The sequence below is a fragment of the Lagopus muta genome, chromosome 17 (assembly GCF_023343835.1).
Source record: "Lagopus muta isolate bLagMut1 chromosome 17, bLagMut1 primary, whole genome shotgun sequence".
Lineage (NCBI taxonomy): Eukaryota > Metazoa > Chordata > Aves > Galliformes > Phasianidae > Lagopus > Lagopus muta.
Window position 1 is genome coordinate 5,500,778 of NC_064449.1, and position 18,249 is coordinate 5,519,026.

An 18,249-nucleotide genomic window follows, 5' to 3' on the forward strand; every position below is an offset into this window, starting at 1 on the left:
GAAGCGATCGCATCGTCCTGGCTGCTTTTTTCCTTCTGAAGCCTCCACTCGGGCCCATATAAGGAATGGAAAATTCCCTTTTCGCACGCAAAATGGAATGGGCTCTGCTGGCCCTTCGCTTCCAGCGCCCTACATTGCAGCTCTGGAGCTGTGTCCTGCATGGGGCCCCACACATCCAACAGCATGTGGGTCCTAATCCAGACCATAACCATAACCCTAACTCTACACCTACCCCTACCCCTAACCTGCCCCCCGAGCATCTCCAGAATGGGCACTTCTGGATAAGGTTTGAGAGAAGGAGAGCCCTCTTACTTCTGTGAGTTCTTATAAATTATCGGGAGATGAGAATATTTTAATATAAACCAGAGTGTTTCAAGTACAAAGAGCTGTTCTGAAAATGTATTGAATATTTTTTCACTGATGTTTAGTGTCTGTAAGATTCCTCGGGGAGTTCACAACAAGTGGAATACTTAAGGATATAGTGCCATAGGTTCTTTCAGTATTTTCTTTTCAAGGAAAGTAACCTCTGAATTATCTAGGAAGTACATGAACAACATGAAAGGAAGATTATGCACAGAAAGAAAAAAATATGCAGAGAATTCAATTATGCAAAAAAAGTGATGTGCTTTGCTTAATTCCCCAAACACATCCCACACTGTAGGCAAGACAGCAGAGCTGAATGCACACAGACAAGGTTTTCAGGTCACCTGCCTTGGCTCTTTCTGATCATTCCTTGTCACTGCTGCTCCTGGACTGCAGAGTACTTCACTTGTATCAGAACGTCAGGGTTTGGTGACGTCCCTGTCCTCTGCAGTCGCTGGAAATGGGGATGCAATGGGGAGACGACCATGGAGGGAATGGCAGTGGAAGACCCCGAGGTGGTGGCAGGACAGAGGGTGAAGCTGTGGGGCTGGGGCATGGCAATGGGACTGGGAGCGTTGCAGCAGGACAAGGGCAAGGCTGTAGGACTGAGTCAAAGCCATAGGACAAGGGCAGGACAGCAGGACAGGGGGAAAGGCAATGGGACTGGGATGAAAGGCAGTGGGATTAGGGCAAGCCAGCTGGATCAGGGGCACAACAAAGAGACCAGGGCTCTTCTCTGCCAGCTTGGTACAAAGGGGCTCAGGCTCTGGCTGCAAGTGTAGGTGCTGCCCAGCTGCACCCAGCTACCAGGAGCTGCAGCATGTTACCTTCCTAGCTACACCCTCATTACTTTCTGCACTTCCCAAACCCATCGAGGCTAGTGTTGCTTCTTACCATACAGACCACCCCAGCTTTTTACTTCAAGCTGTGCTCAGGTTCTGCTCGCTTCCCTTCCTCGCGCATTGGCAGCGCTGAGCGGCTCTGCTGCACACGAATAGTTGCCAATTTGATGTACCCAAGTTTGGATAGCACGGGGATGCTGCTTGTTTATTTATTTATTTATGAGCCCATTAGTTAATGCGTTTGCATCGAGCCTTGGAAAATAATGTGTCTTCTCTAAATTGAATGACATGAATTATTTCGACCTAACTTACTAATTAAGACCTCATTAGCAGCCCAAATTTGTGATAGATCAGCAGTGGACTTGGCACCGTGGTTTAATTTAATGATTTCTTGCATTACTTTGTTAATCATCTTTAGTCTGATTTAATTTATGCCAATGTGACTATCCTAATTTCTAATTAAGGAGCTGATGGCAGGGCCACCACCGCAGCATACGGATTGCAGCCCGGCAGACCTCGCTATGGGGCCAGGGGCGCCTCGGTGCTGGGGGCACATCCTGCAGGTTGGGGGGCACACCCTACAACTTGGGGGCACGGGGCTGAGACCGGAGTGTGTGCAGCACCCCAGGCAGCTCCTGGCTCCAACAGAACCCACATCTGCTCCTACGCCGCCGCCGATCGGCCGCGGGAAATCCGAGAGTTTGCAGGAAAGCACATCTGCTAATTCAAAACATTTATGCTAGTCGATATAAATTTATTTAGTGCAATAAATGACATAATTGAATTTTTATTTCCTTAATATATTTCGCTGAAATAACTAATATTTTGAGTATCCCTGGCCTACAGATGTCTTTCAGAGGAACGTATTTCCTGTAGTATTACTCTTGTATAAAACTGACATTTAAACAGTTTAATAAATGAGCAGTTGTTTGACTTGTTTCAGTTTCAATACATTCTGGTGTATTAATATAATATATTTCAAAAGGAAACTCGAAAGACCACGCTATAAAAATTCGTGATTTATTAGAGATACATTTGCTATTAGTTGGGACAGATACTCAAAATGTCATTAAGGTTAAAATAATAATCAATCAAACTAATTAGACCCTATTTTTCATATGCAAATATAATTAAGCATACATTTCTCAATAACTTTAAAGAGAATTATTGAAGCCGCACAAAGTGTGCTGAGTCCTTTACTTGAGCTAATGAAATGACAGTGCCTTTGCTCGCATATGCAAACAAAATTGATTAGCTGAGCTTCACCTAATAGCTCAGGGAGGGTTGTGGGAAGGTATGGGGCTGCTATGGGACAGCAGCCACCACCACATGAGCTCCTATGGGGCTGGCGGATGCTGGGCAAGGTGATACCCAGGTGCCCAGGTCCTGGGGTGGGTACCAAGCAGGGCCATGCCAGGAAGCCAACCCTTCACAGCCATCCTTGGCTGATGTTTTCCCCGTCTTTCTGACTGTTTGTTCTGAGGGAAAAATACCATTTTGCTACGAGAAGGGTTAATAAGAGATGTTTATTTATGAACTCGACATATTACTGTTGCATAATTTGAATACAGTGCCTATGAGCTTTTTTTATTGCATGCTATAATTTCATTTTTAAAGCTTTCCCTACGCCATACTTTAAAAATGATATCGCAAACAAGAAATAAATTCTGTTTTGCAGCTGTGCTAACTATATTTACCCATGGGATACACTATTTTGTCCTTGACATAAATCCCTGGGGATCTCACTCGGAATTACTTTGGCACGCCGCATTCACCGCATCGGAGCATTGTGCACCGTGCCTGATGGGGGCTCCGGATGAGCCGGGAATCGCTGCGGAGAGAGGCACTTGTTTAGCATATCACCATGAAAATCAGGCAGCATGCACATTTGCGATTGTCAAGAAATCCCTGCAAAGTGAAATAGGGGCGATGATGGCAGACGCGAGCCCGGCGGGGTCGGGAGTTGCATCCAGCTCTCAGTGCCACCCGCATCACTTCTCCTGGCTGTGCAGAAGCAGGGATGCTGCTGGGGAATGTCCTGGGGAGGAAGCCCTGCTGCTTTCTGTGCTGTGCATTTGCCTCATCTGTTTTTTTGCAGAGTTTGCAGCACTGCGGTGCTGTCCTGGTGGCAGCATTGGGAGCATCCATGGCCCGGAGCTCTGCTCCTCACCGCTGGGCTGGGTTGAGCACCTGGTGAGCGCAGCTCCTGCCTCTAATTGGGGGCCTCATTTTATGCAGGTGTCAGGCTCCAGGACATCAGATTTAACGAAATTCAACTTTCCCCACTCAGATGTACAGGCAGAAGCGCGGAACTGCCATGAAAGCGGGTCTGTGCCTCCTGCACATGGCGGGAAGAGGCAGCAGATATGACACTGTCAGCATCTCTCAGGGGACCGGCATATTTTTGTCGATCATGTAGCATCAGGTTCTCGTGTCACTGCATTACGGAGCTTGATGGCACTTAATACGCCATGACAAGGTGTAACATCAGAAATGGAACACAAAATGAGATCAAACGGCATTGCGGTCCCCAGAGGGCCCGATCAAATCCAAGGTATGGAAATTTGAAGGGAAAAAATGCAAACTCTCCCCCCCATAGACACCTCCTGAATCCCATTATTGAGGGCAGCCAGCAACCGGCCTGGCTTCCTCTGTGGGAAGGAGGGCTCTGGGCAAGCGGAGCCATCCCTGTAGTGCAGGTGGCCACACACTTGTTCCTGTGTGCCACAGGACCTGTGGAGCCACCTTGGCCCTGGCCGCATGGAAGGGACCCCGTGGGCACAGTCTTGGTGGGGGGTACCCATAGCCCTACGCAACTCATCGCTCACCTCCTGCACCCACCCAACCCATCACCCTTGTGCTCTACTCACCCATCACCCACCTTCTGCACTCACCCAACCCAATACCTATGTCCTGCACCCAACCCATCGCCCACCTCTTGACCCACCCAACCCATAATCCATGTCCTGCACCCCACCCAACCCAACAGCCAAGGTTAAGGGGCAGCTGTTGCTCCTCCAGCCCAGCCTCCATCAGGGCCATGTCCACAGGAGTGGGTGCTGCATAGGAAAGGATTTTGTGGGGGAACTCTAACAAGTGGTTTATGGTTGATTAAGCAGGTTCCTTGGGGAAAGCAGGTTAAGCAGAGTGCAATTCGGAGGAAAAAAAAAGAAAAAAAACCACACGATTTTTCCCTTATCCCAGCAATTTTGGGAGAAAAAGAAAAAGAAAAAAGAAAAAGCCATTTTTTAACAAAGAAGAACTCTTTTCGTTTAGAAAATGTTAACCAGATGTTCACAAATTGCACGTCACGGAAAGAATGAGTGAGCTCCCCGGGCTGGGATCGGCCCCGCATCTCTGAGGTGCGGCTCTGCAGCACTGCTGGGGTGCTCACCAAAACCAACGGTGATGTGCTCTGCAAAGCTGCCTCTGCCAACAGAGCCCATGCCCAGCGCCCGGTGTGCACTGCAGAAATAGCAGCAGGGTGAAGAGTGCAATGCAGATGCCCACTGGGGTCTGGAGGGCTTCCTGCAGACCATCATTGCCACTGCAGCCCTGACTGCAGCGAGCAAAACAGCACGTGTAGGCATCCTCCTGCACCCAGCTGTGTGCCCGCAGAGCCGGAGGCTGTTGGAAAGCTGTGGCAGCAGCCCCTGTGCCGAGGGGGCCGGGAGCCAGTTAGTGCAAATTATGCAGCAAGCCCCTGAGCATCTTTGCTTTTACACTTTTGTCTCTTGTCTGGTTGTTTTTTTTTTTTAGTGGCAAAAAACTAAACCCAGTCAGAACAAAAGGCCAAGGCAGCATCTAACCAACAGGCAGCACTCTGCATGGAGGGCTAATCACTGTGTGCAGGGATCCTGGCGCCGGTTAAATGAGGACTTTTCAGCCTCTGGCTTCACCCAGGGCCATGAAGATCAGCAAACCGCTAATAGGGCTGAACCTCGGTGAGAGGCAGGAGGAGAAACTGTCAGCAGTGCTGCTGTGTGCCCACAGCCCCGGATCCCCAACCAGAGCCCTGCAATGACAGCGGTGGGGAGAGGGACCAGGCTGTTAATTAGCCGAGTTGCAAACCGGGCCGGGGGACTATTCAGCTCTGCAAGGTTAATGCTGCAATTAACAGGCTTTGTCTATTTATGATGAATAATAATCGTGTTTGGCTTTTCTGTGGGTGCTACAAGCTGTCTCCCACCCACCCGCGCTCGCACCGCCCCTCTCCTCCTCAGACCATCCGGGTTCATTGCTCCCGGAGCAGAGCAGCGCCTCGCGGAGCGGTTCGTTAGCACAAATGGATTATGATGTTGTGTCTGATGAATGGTATCGGAAACAGCTGCCGGGGGGTAAAGCACAAACAGGAGCAATTAGCGCAGCTCCAAACGGAAAGAGAACCTGGGAGCACCAAAGCAGAGCAGCGAAGCTCCCCAGCCATGCAGGATGTGGCAGACGGAGAGATGTGGGTCCGGCGGTCCCTGTCCCCATCTGACTTGCTGTTGCTGAGGACTTCTCCCAAAGGAATTCTGTCTGTGATTTGGTCAGGGTCAGGAAAACGTCCCTTGGGCCCAGTGTGCTGCCCAGCACAGGGAGATGGCAGTGGGGCCTGTGACACGATGACATGGTGGCATACAGGAGCTGCTCCCCCTGGTAGTAGGGAGCTGCCCCATGCGTGGGTCAGGAGGGATGGGAGAAGGATGCTGGCCGAGGCGGCCTTTGGCGGTCGTGTGTCTCCATTTCATCACTGACATACACAATTAATAAACTTAATTACAGGTTAAATTGCGATGGCTGAAAAATGAGCGCTGTTCATTCTCCTCCAGGTTTGCAGCTAGCCTCGCTGAGGACATAAAGGGCAAAGCAGCCCCAGCACTGCTGAGCCCAGCGGGCAGCCTTGCTTGGGTACCGCAGGGCGATGCCCATGTTGTGCATGAGGGGCCTCACAGTTGCCTCCAAGGGGGTCGGGATCCAGGTCCAGGGGTCTCCATCAGCCCCACCTCTGGTTGCCTCATCCGGAGGAGAAGGAGTTAACGGCTCCCTTCACTGCTGCTGCGCTGAAGTTCATTACTTGTGCTAATTGCTTTGAAGTCAGTGATTCGGCAGCTAATGGAAAATGTATCTCTAGGTAATAGATTAATTGGCCGCTGCTGACCAGTGTGCAACAGGATCCTGGGAGGGGGCTCTGCCACTGCTGTTCCCCCTTGCACAGGGACCTGGCATCACATCCAGCACCCGCTGCCATCCAACTGCCTGCTGGCAATAGGGAGCAAGCAGGGACAGCTGTGCCACCACAGGGTCAGCTGTGCCACCGCTGCATGGGATGGCAGCCTGGGTGCCCCCTGCCATCACATTCCTTTTCTTTTCAAGAAATAATGGCATTGCAGCCACACAAGCGACACCGCCAGTGTCACCAGCGAAGCTTTCCTTCCCTGTATAATGAATGTGGCCATAAGTACTTCGCAACCATATGGTAATTATGTTTAATAAAAGACATTTCCTGTAATTAAACAGTTTTACTAAGGCATTATTAGCCCTTTAAGTTGAAAAATAGCTGAACAGAGGTGTAATAAGGTGTTAACATCTGTATTCGGTGTGCAGATAGATGGGAAGTGCCCGTCCCTGGGTCGAACACCGGCCGTGGTTCAGCCAGGAGCAACAGCACCGTGCGGCCGCGCTGCCATGCTGCTGCCTGCCGCTTCCCTTCCTTGATGCTGGTTTGAATAATTCAGTGTGGCCTCGTCTCGGGGGCACCGTTGGCTCCAGCAAAGGCAGATCAGCGGCCTGGCCAGCCTGCTAAGCATCCCCAGCCCGCTGCCTTTTTCTGTAAATCAGGATTAATGAGACGGTGGAGGAAGCCCAGAGCCCAGTGCAGCTCTGCAGGCAGCTCACAGTGCTGGAATTGCAGTCGTTTTGACTCGGGTGAGTGCCAGCCCTGTGTCCTCAGTGTGGGCACATGGAGGCTAGCATGGGGGATGCAGCAGCACAAGGGGTTCCCCACCTCGGTACAGTGATTTCCTGCTGCTCCCAATCCTTTTCAGACCTGTTGGCACCACAGTGGCACAAGTCCATGTCCATCCCCACCTCCTCCTGGAGCCCAGCAGCCACCTGCTTGCACAGCACTGAGCACAGAAGGGCGTTATTGCACTTCTGGGAGCATTTTTTCCTCCATTGGAATTTGTGCGGCCTGTCCTCCGATCATTTGTACGTTATCCATCATCCCCTGTCTCCCTGCCCTGCTGTCGCACAGCTCCAGGCAATCCATCTTACAGTTAAAAAATTGTCTCTCTTACACAGGGGCTTTCAAACAAGACAAATAGAAAGAATAAGATCTGGTATTGAGATGCTGCATACGGGGCGCGATGCACGAAGCAGCGGTACAAGATCCCAGCTGATTGTCAGCGGCAGATCTGTGGCACTGCCCCATTCTGCAGCCCAACCATCCCTGCGTCAGTGGGATGGGTTTGCCCAGCTCTTGCTCAGCACATCCTCTGTACAGGGCTGTGCACAGGGCGGGCGTCCCCAGGAGCAGGCAGCCAGCATCGTTGGGCACTTTCTGCTGAAACACACCTGCACTGGAGATGGGGTGGGAAAGCACATGTTTCGAGGCCACCAGTGGCTGCACACACCCACAGGATGGCCAAGGATTGAGGTTACAATGCAAAATGCTCTTTCACCATTGGTACCAAGCTGGACAGCCAGGCCCCGTGCAGCACAGAGCCTCCCTCCTCACCTCTCCCTAATGAGACAAAATCAATGCATGTGGTGTCAGATCTCCCCTCCTCGTGCTAAAGCAAAGCAGTTTTATGCTGCTTTAGACAACCTCCACTCCCGCCTGAGCTCGTGAGCTGCTGCATTTTGATGAGCTGACTTGCTATGCGCACTAAAAGTATGCAAAATATGTCAAGCCCAAGCAGAGATTTGAATCGAAATGGTTCTAATTACTTGTAATAATTTCTGCATTCCAACATAAAGCAATGTTTAAAAAAAAAATCTAATTGTAGCAGAGATGCTAAGTTATGGCCTGAAGCAGTGATTGAGCACCTGGTGGGAAGGCAGGGCCAACCCAGGGGAACTCAGGTGCATGCAATGTACCTGAGTGACTGAAAGGGGAGGACCCAGGATCCAGCCCTTCCCAGACCCTTCATTTAAGGGTTGGCAGTTGTAGTGAAAGTGTTTTGTTGGAGATGCCTGCCTACCTGAGGCTTTCTGAAGGCAAGCAAGTTCTTTCCTTTATTTCATTTCTAGTGGCTGTTGCATTTGAGCAAGTCCTCACTTGCTGCAGCCTGGTTCTTTGATGCTCTGCTGTCACTGTTGCACTTTCCATTGTGTTGCACCATTGCGTTAGCTAAAAGACAAATCATTTAGCAAGTCCCTTGCTTTATTAGGCAATTTACTTTGCCATAGTTTGAATGTTTGATTGGGTGATCACCCAGAGCTACTCACCCATAGATGGCTGTAAAAGAGTTCATCCATTGTCACTGATCAGAAAGTTAATCACCATGGAATCATAGAATCATGAAGGCTGGAAAAGATCTCAGATATCACCCAGCCCAGCCACCCACCCACTTCCAATATTGCTCACTAACTGTGCTTTTAAGTACTACACCTACCCTTACCTTAAACCCCCCCAGGAGCAGTCACTCCACCACTCCCTAGGCAGCTTGTGCCACTTCCTGACCATTCCTTAGAAGAAGAAATTCCTTCTAATAGCCAACTACCATGGGGTCATGTTGGCTATCAGTCTGCCACCTTGGTACCAAAGAAGGGGAGAAGCTGCTTCTCTCCTTTGTTTTCCTTATTTCTCCATCTCCCCAAGGTCTCTGTTACCCCTGGTCTTGTGACCACTGGGGGCTTTGGGGGGGGGCTCAGGGGCAATGGCCACCAGTGCCCAGCTCTGTTCTGCACCTCAGCATCTCATTAGCTGGACCAGAGATGCATTTTAGCAGCAAGGCAAGGAGGCAGTATAAGCTGCTGCAACAGAACAGTGTCCTCTGTGATATTTTACACAAGAGGGTATTGAGGCAGTGGAACTGGGTGCCTCATCCCTGGAAGAGCCCAAGGCCATGGATGAGCCCAGGGCAGCCAGCATATGGCAAGGAGTTGGAACCAGATGATTTTTAAGGTCCCCTCCAACCTGAGTCATTCTGTGATCAGCATTTGGGAGCATCCCAGTTACTGGGATGAGTAATTTGGCCCTAAGAGCCCCCGTTTGACATTTACCGTGTTCTAAAACTTTGAAAACATTCTATGGATCTTGTTCATTGTAAGCTTGCATTCCTTTCAAATCCTGACAAACACAAAAGAAGATTGAGAGCAAATAGAAACAGACCCTGCTCAGTGGTTGCGTCGCTGCCTCCTGGCAGCCCCTGTCATCCCTTTTCTGTGGCTTGTGTTGGTGTTGGGAGCAGCACAGGGGCCGCATCCTGCAGTGCCATGGGGCCAGGCGTGGAGGCGTAAGGAAGGGAGCACCAAGCACGTGGCGGCGGCAGCCAACCGGGCCCTTCATTTAGACAGATTAAGCAAGTTGCTTATTGCCTGTGACATAATTTAGATGAATGGTGTGGGTAATCCATCAGGCAGACCCTGCGCAAGGCCCTGGAAGCAGCCGGTGGGGGATCCCATTACCTTACATGTGTTAACAGCCAAACTCCTTTGTATAAACAACAAAGTGGCTCTCCTGAAAGGGCCGATTTTCCCTCATTGTCTGCGAGAGGAGCAGCGGGCGGCGGTGATGGATGGCGGTGATACAGGCAGGGCGGGAGGCGGCATGCAGCGGGGGAAGAGGGACACCGTGTGGGGGACACTGCCGCTGCTGTGCGCCGGGCTGCAAGGCTGCATGCTGCGACAGTGCGTGCTGCAACGCCTTACGCGGCACGGATGCAGCGTTGTGTGCTTTGATGTTGTGTGTGCAGGCTGCAACACTTCGTGCCGCTGTGCTGCGTGCTGCTCCCCGTGCACCGTGTGCTCTGACAGCGCTGTAGCGGTGGGCATGGCGGGGGGGGAGGTTCTGGGGCAGCAGCTCTATGAAGGGCTCATGGAGGGAGGGGTGTCCTGGGCTGCAGCCACCAGTGTGTGAGTGCTTGGCAAAAAGGGTTCAAACACCAGAGTTTGTGCTGGCTCAGTCCCCTGGTAATAATCGACATTAAAAATCTCATCAGGCTTTTTGTTAGAGGCACAGAAAAGAAGGAATGCAGTTATAGCATCTTAAATATTGAGTATTAAGCAAAGCTTTCCATTAACAAACCGCTTATTTCCTTTCCCCTGGGCAAGAGTCAGGCTTTAAAAAGAGGAACACCCTCTGGAGGCACTGGTGCTGGTGATTCCTGCTCCTGGGGTGCTTGCTGAAACTGGCTGGGGATGCTGTGCTGCTGGAGCTCATCTCACTTCCTTGGAGACAAAATTAGAAGAGCCTAGATGAGGAAGAGAAAAGCAGCAAAGAGGGAAGCAGCAGCAGTGCTGAGTGAGGCCTGGATCTGAGGAGCAGCATGGACCCAGCATGGCTGTGGGGCTGCAGGGACCCGGGTGCTGGGGGCACCTAGCAGCAACCACTGTGTCCTCTGCAGCCAGGAGGGTCCATGCTTTGCTCCAGCTCTAACAGAAGCCACGGAAGTCGTTTATTGCTCCTCAACTCCCCACCAGGAACATTATCCCTTAATTGCTGCATTTATTCAGACTTATTCTGTATATCTAACAATAATGAGTATATTAGATATGTAATTATTACTGTCATAAACGTAATAGTGACAAAACAATAATTGAAATAGTGTCTATGAGGATAATTCACCGTCGCAATTAATACTGCCCCGCTTAGTTAATATGTCACGGTTTAAAATAAATGCTGTCATTACTCCATTACTAATACCATGTTATAATAATTATTGCAGCAATAATTAAGTGTCTATAGTGATCACGAATTGCCACGGATTGGGATAAAAATGTCTGTAAATAACACAGGGACAGCTCTGCATTTGGCTGCAGGAGGGCTGGAGCAGCTCTGGGTGCTTTGGTGGGGCAATGAAGTGCATTTCCTAACCAGCACAGGTACTTCACGATAACTCAACTTTGCTTGAGTCCAACTCAATTTTCTCAGATTAAATAAAATTTCGAAGTGTCACTCACCAGCAAACTATCAGTTGGAAGGTGGTTGATTTTTCTAACCCCATCTCTGGTCCAATTACAATTTTTAATCTATATGTAGATAATGGTGAACAAAACCCCTGTAGAAATGTCAAGAGTGAGGAGGTTATTAGCTTAGTTTTAATTACTGTCTATCATTCTTAGAAAACCGCAGTAACCTGATAAATTAGGTGACAGCTCTGGCTGTAGGAGTTTAGGTGGGCTTTAAAGAAATGAGTTGTTTCTTTTTTTCTTTAACCAAAGGTGTTGAGATGGGCAGTCCTTCCCAGCACCAAGTAGGGTGAGGTGAGCTGCATGGCCATGTCCTGGCACCAGCACTGTGCCCAGGGATACATGGTGCAACTCACTGGCCAGAATTCATCCTCAGCCTCACCCTCATCTTCATTCTTGGTGTCATCCTCAACCTCATCTTCATTCTTATCCTAGTCCTTGTTTTCATCTTCATCCTCAACATCGTCCTCATGCTCGTCTTCATCCTCACCCTTCACTGGAGCAGGTTGCCCAAGGAGGCTGTGGATGCTCCATCCCTGGAGGCATTCAAGGCCAGGTTGGATGTGGCTCTGGTCTGCTGGTTGGTGACCTGCACATAGCAGGGGGTTGGAACTGGATGAGCATTGTGGGCCTTTTCAACACAGGCTGTTCTATGGTTCTATGACTGTCATCCTTACAGCTCTGGTGCCCCCCCCCAAGTGGACACTGCCCATGGTTGCAGCTGGGAAGAAGCAGCAAGGCACCTCATTTGCTGAAACCTTCATTTGAGGTGAGTTTCATTTCTACATGAGCGCAGGACTGCTCCTGGAGCTCAACTTGTTTACAAACAGTGTGTCCATTGTTTCTAAGGAGGTAAGCTGCCATTTTGCTCCTCTAAAAAGCGTGTAATATGACAGGTGGAATGTCAGAAATGATGATCAAGGCTCAGGGAAAACATTCTTTGGCTATGAAGTATTCCCACTAGAAATGTTAAATTGGAGATTAAACATAGATGTCTCTAAAAGCCCTGAATGCAGCACACATCATCAGCCACCGTCCTGCCACACACATCACCATGCATGCAAACATGGGGGCTGTTTGAAGCCCAAGGCAGCGCTCAGCCCTGCAGCTCTTTGGGAATGAGGGCACAGGGATGTGGCACAGCAAGGATGTGCATCTCCTTGCAGTGGCTCTCGGAGCTCCCTGGCCCTACTCCACAGGCCTTCACTCTTCTTTGGCATAGCATGCTCTGGCCGTGGTGGCTCTGCTGCGTGCCAGTGTGGATTGCCTTGCGTGTCCGTGCTGCATCCATCAGCTAATAAACAGTTCATTATGCTGGAAGAATTATCTTTGCTGGCTTTAAGGTCGGCTGTAAGGTGGACATTATTACTGGCAGGAGGCATAGGAGTGCAGACCATGGCAGATAGCAGCCTGTAACTCTTTATTATTTATACCAACACAGCTGTACTCCTAGGGATGGAGGTGGGGTGGCCGTGCTCACCCAGTGGCCCATACAAACCCAGCCCACTTTTGGGACCCAGTGGGGTGCTCACCCCACGACTGTGCCCACCTTCTCCCCTCCCTGGGCCAATGGTGATGCCCACATGGGTCAGGGGCTGCTGCTGCTGACATTGCCACGGCAATCACGGTTCCCTTCCACACTTTTTGAAATTAAAATGTGCCTGCGCTGGAAGTTGTTATCAAAAATAGAAGCATTTTATCTATCTTTAGTACAGAACACAGATTGCATGGAGACATTCAATTTGGAGTCAATTTAAATTTCAATTGTCTGTGAAATCTAAATCAATAGGCTATAGTTCAATGGCGCTTTAATAAAACAGGACATAACAGAGAAATCATTAGGGATTACATATGATAAGAGATTGAAAACAGTGTCTGCGTAATGGTGGGGGAGCCATTAGAGAATTACCTCAAGCATTTGCAAGTAAACCAACAACCTTTTTCTCCTCCTGAGACTAACAAGAAGACTTAATCGTGCCGCAGTGCCTAAAAATACATCTCTGTCAGCTGTTGGATTGGGCACGATTTGCTGTGACACCCAACTGCTGTGCAGCCCAAGGTGAGGTGGGGGTGGCTGGGGGGCATGGAACCTGGTGGTGGAATGGGAATGGGGGGTGTGGGCAGCTCTGGTAGTAGTGGGGGCTGTGGAGGGGGCAGGGGATGCTTGGCAGCAGCCTGAGCTCTGGGACTGGGGGAGGAAAAGAGGCCACCTGAGGGAAGAGTTGATTGGATTGGATTAGATTGCATTGCACAGGATCGCATTGCCCAGCGCTGCGTTGCACTGCACGCCATTGGGCAGCATTTGCACAGCACTGCACTGGATCAGGTTGCACAGCGCAGCATCAGGTTGCACAGCACTGGATCAAATTGCACAGCACTGCACAATGCTGGATCAAGTTGCACAGGACAGCCGTGCACAGTTCTGGATCAGTTTGCACAGCACTGCACAGGACTGGATCAGATTGCACAGCATTGCACAGCACTGGATCCAGTTGCACAGCACTGCGGGAGGGGCAGAAAAGCAGCCTTGCTCTGCACCCTGCCCACCAGGGAAGTAGTGATGTTTGCACGCTGTTGCACCCGCTCAGTTTGCTTCCTGCAGACGAGGTGATCTGATGAGATCAATTAAGCTGTAAGCGCATCTCAGGTATTAAAGCAGTATTAATTGGAACTATGCTAAAAGTAGCTCTAATTGCTGCAAAACCTGTTTGCACCGGTCTGGAGGAGAATCAAGGCAGCAGAAGATGTTGACGTAACCAGGAGAGTTTTGCAAGGTCAGGAAAGCCTCAACAGCAAAAACCAGAGTATCCTCAGCTGCCACAGGGCCTGGCACAGCTGCAGCAGAGCTGTGTGCATGCACACACTGGGAGTCTGCAATGTGCAGTGGTACAGGAGGTGCCATGGGAGCCCTGCACAGCCAGGGGAGGGCTCCTTTTTGCCTATTTTGCACCAGTGTGACAGGGAAGGAGCTAACCCTGAGATAAACAATTTCAATAGCAAACCAAGCGAAGTTAAGGGCATTTGAAAAATGTTTTTACAACCTTTGGTTAACCTGCAGTAACAGCTGTTTGAGCGCATATAAATAAGGCTATTCTGTGGAGGAGACAGGAAAAATTGGTTTTATTTTAAAGGACACTGTTTGGCTCCTGCGGTGCAGTGGCATCTGAGGAAATATTGTGCAGCGGCTGCTGCGCGTCATGTGTAATGCTCAGAAATGCAGCCACGGAGAGCAATACGTTTGCTGGCTCCTGACAGCTGGGAAGCCGGGGTGTATTTTAAACCCAGTATCTCTCCGAAGGATCATTTGGAGATGGAGGAGAAGGAAAAAGCCTCCAGGATGGCTGGGTGCTGGCCAGCCCTCGTGGTGTCCCTGCCTGTGCCCCCCCGCCACCCGGTAAATACATCCCTTGCAATGAGGCTGTAAAGCGCCAGTAATCCCCGCTGCCCCTTCTGCTAGAAAAAATCATGGCCTGGATTGGAAGCAGAGACATGCTTTTCTCCACCTGGAAATAAAAGTGTCACAGCACTTGCCACTTCAAATCCGGGCAGAACGGGCTCCGGAGGCCACTAGAGAGAGAGACTTTAAGCCTCGCTGTTAAGAATTACAAGAGATCCACTGGGCAGCGTGGAAATACAAGAAATACTACAATGCCAGTGCTAAAACCTAATGAGAAATGGAACAAGCCGAGACAGAAGCTTAACAAGAAATAGTGGACAAGTCCCCCAAGAAAAACTGCAGGCGGTGAGGAGAGGAGCTGCCAGAGGCTCCGCAGCCGTATTGATCAGGGCCTGAGAAATAGGAGGGGGCCTTTGGAAAGTAGATAAAGCGGGAGATATACAGCAGGAGAGGGCCAGAACTGATGAAAACGGGAGAAAATGCGGCTTAAATCAAAGGGCAAATACACAGAAAGAGAAAAGGTAATAGGATTTGTGTTTATGGCTAAAGAGGAGAGTTGTGGGGAAGTGATCAGGCACGGCGGTAATTGAAAAGAAATGGAAAGCAGAGCCCAGTATAAATATTTTTGGGGAGAAAGTGGGTTGAAAACTTGAAATAAGCTATCGTTAATATCAGCTCCAAGAGGAATATGGGAAGAATATGCAAGGAATGAGAACAAGGGGTTGTGTGAGAGCAAAGGTAAGGGCTCAAGGAGCAGACCAGCTTCTGCCTGCCCGGTGTCACTCACACCTGAGCAGTGGTGGGGTTGGACCATGAAAGGTCTCCTGGGGCTGTGAAAATGCTGTGCATCTGTACGCCTTCTTGTCTGCTCAAAATCCGGTGGAAATGCCCTCTGTGGTGTGCATGCCTGGCCACATCCCTCCTGCTCTGCAGTGCAGGGATGCTGGGGTTTCCAGGGACCACATGGCCTGCGCCTCTTCCATGGGCAAGTGGGGTTGTGATGGGTACATGGGGTAGGGTGGAGTGGGGATGCATGCTCATTTCCCACCCTGGGGCAGGAGGTGGTTGGTGACTGCTCTGTGCACTCAGGGGATGCAGCTGCCCCTGGGCACAGCACAGTGTGAGCCCTGGAGATGTGGGGTGCATGGCTCAGGACCAGGCAGCAGGCGCCCTGGCTCAGGGCACTGGCTGTAGTGCCATGCAGGCTGCTGCCTCCCTCCAGCTCTCAGACTCTGCCATAAGGCAGGAGCTCGATCCACAAATTCTCTGCATCCTGCCTACTAAATCTCACCTGTCTCCAACCTGCTGCAAGGCGCGCTCACCAGCATGCAGAGCATCTCTGCCAGCTGTGGGGTTCTGCAGCCACTCCCCTCACTCATGGGATAGTGGTGGGTGCTGGGGCAAACGGGGCAGTGTGGGGAGAGGGAAGTGTGCACCCTGGCCTTGCACACTCCCATAAGGTTGACCCCCTCTGCAGGGGGTGAGCTCCCTGCATTCCACCTGGGTGCACGCAGTGGGTCTGCAAAGAGTGTGTGGCAGCAGCATCCTGCCAGGGACAACCTATCCATCCATGGGGATTCAGACAGCTCTGGATTGTTCCAAGGGATCACAGCATCCCCAGCACCCGCAGCCCCAGGGCAGCCTGCTCCCTCCGGTTGCCATGGCAATAAGACTGAAAGGTTTGGCTTTGCTCCCACCATGCTCTGCGCTGAGCATCCATCCCTTCACGTGGGCACGACCGTGGCCAGACCAACGATGGAATATTAATATTAATCAGAGCTAATTGCAAGCAAGCCATTCCCATCCTCCACACTGAGCCTGGCAGCTCCCAGCACCATGCCATCACAGCAGTCCTCATGTCCCCCAGTGTTCCCAGAGCCCCCAGGTGTGGAGCAGGTCCTCGTGCTCTTCCCAACTGCCACCAAAACCTCCCTGCAGTGCTCTGCCACACCGCTGAGGTACCTTCCCCATCTGAAAAAAGTAATTAAACGGAAAGGTCGTCCTTATTTATTCTTTCATGACGCAAGCCCCAAGCGACCAGATAGTCAAATTAAAGCTCCAAAGTGTTTAATGAGGGCTGGGAGTGGGATGTGTGGCCTCGATCATAGCAGGAGCTGTGCTGCATGGCACTCAGCAAGGGGCACAGGACCCAAGGCTGCTCCATGTGCTGCGGAGCTGCGGCCCCAAAGCACCGCCCACAGAAGTGCAATATTCACAGGGGAAGAATTTTTTTTAATAGGGCCCCATGGAGACATCAGAGCAATTTTCAAGGAGGTTTGAAGCCACCGGGAAGCTTATTAGATCCGTTCTGCAGAGTTAATTTGATGTTGGTAATCAGTGAGCAAGTTAAGCAGTTAAGGAGCTGGTGGCTGCCAAACGGTTTGGCTGCTGAGCCCGCTTGTAAGCAGCGGTTACTAATGAGTGCTTCATGAATATGAATGAGAGATGATTACAGTGTGGAAAGGGCAGTCAGCAAACCATAAACTTAATTTTAATCTTTTTATTATCAAAGTCACGTTATTATTAATAATAGACTCTACATGAAGACCTGGCTTCATCAGCCCATTAGGGCAGTGCCCAGCCCTGCTCAGCACCAGGTCAGAGCCAGCCACCATATGATGTGCCCATCACCGGGAGCCCATGGTGACCCTTGGATGGGGCTATTTGGGGTGCCCAAAGCATCCCTTGGGCTCGTGGTGTCCCACGGATGCCCTCACCCATTGCCATCCCTTGTGGAAGCCATTGGCTGCTTGTGAGTGCAATGGGGAGCTGAGCGCCCCAATCCCTGCTGCTCAGTGGCACGTCACAGGTAACACAGCCCTCGCTCCCCATAAGGGGATGATCCCATTGTCTCTGAGCCTAATTAATTGTAATTATTTTCGTATGACACTATGATATGAGCTGCTCGTGTAACGAGGTGGCAGTTCCGGTGTGAAATGCTGAAGCAAGGAATGTAGAACATGCTAAAAAATATTCATCTACAAATGAAAATGATTTTAATTGGATTCTGCCTTTGGGGTCGGGTCACTGTTACATTTTCAATCAGAGTTGTCCACTCAGCAAAGCGAGCTGCACAGCCCTTCCAGATGGAAACAGCGAGTGGCTCGCAGAGGTTAATAGGAATGTTGGAAAATAAATAGGTTATTGATTGATAATAACAATAAGCTGACTCCAGTTCTACCTTCCTGACCTTCCCTCACCCAACTTAGAGAAAACTCAGTTAGCATCTCATTATGGATCACCTCCCAGTCCCACGTATTAATGAGAACATGTGGGCCGAGGGGACACTGGGGGCCAGGGGATCCCCTGCAGCCCTTCCTGATGTGCCAGCAGCCCTCCAGGGCCACCGGTGTGCACTGAGTGGGTAGGAATGGGGTTCTTGCCCAAATGGGTGCTGCCCCCACTGCACACCAGCAGCCTTAAAACTGCCAGCACTGCACGCACCATGGTGGCCGTGATGCTCAGGGTCAGCAGTGGGTTCCCCACATAATGAGTGTTGGGCCTTTCCATTTCCCCTCCCACCACCTGGTT

At 50.7% G+C, this 18,249-nt stretch overlaps 1 protein-coding gene across 1 annotated transcript in view; it reads left to right on the plus strand.

Moving 5' to 3' along the window:
• Positions 1 to 18,249, plus strand: part of CRYBB1 (crystallin beta B1) — a 119,908-nt gene that overhangs the window by 88,813 nt on the left and 12,846 nt on the right. Inside the window, exon 3 of the mRNA XM_048964272.1 lies at positions 12,001 to 12,090. The gene's annotated coding sequence lies outside the window, so the exon portion shown is untranslated. The remainder of the gene's footprint in view (positions 1 to 12,000; positions 12,091 to 18,249) is intronic.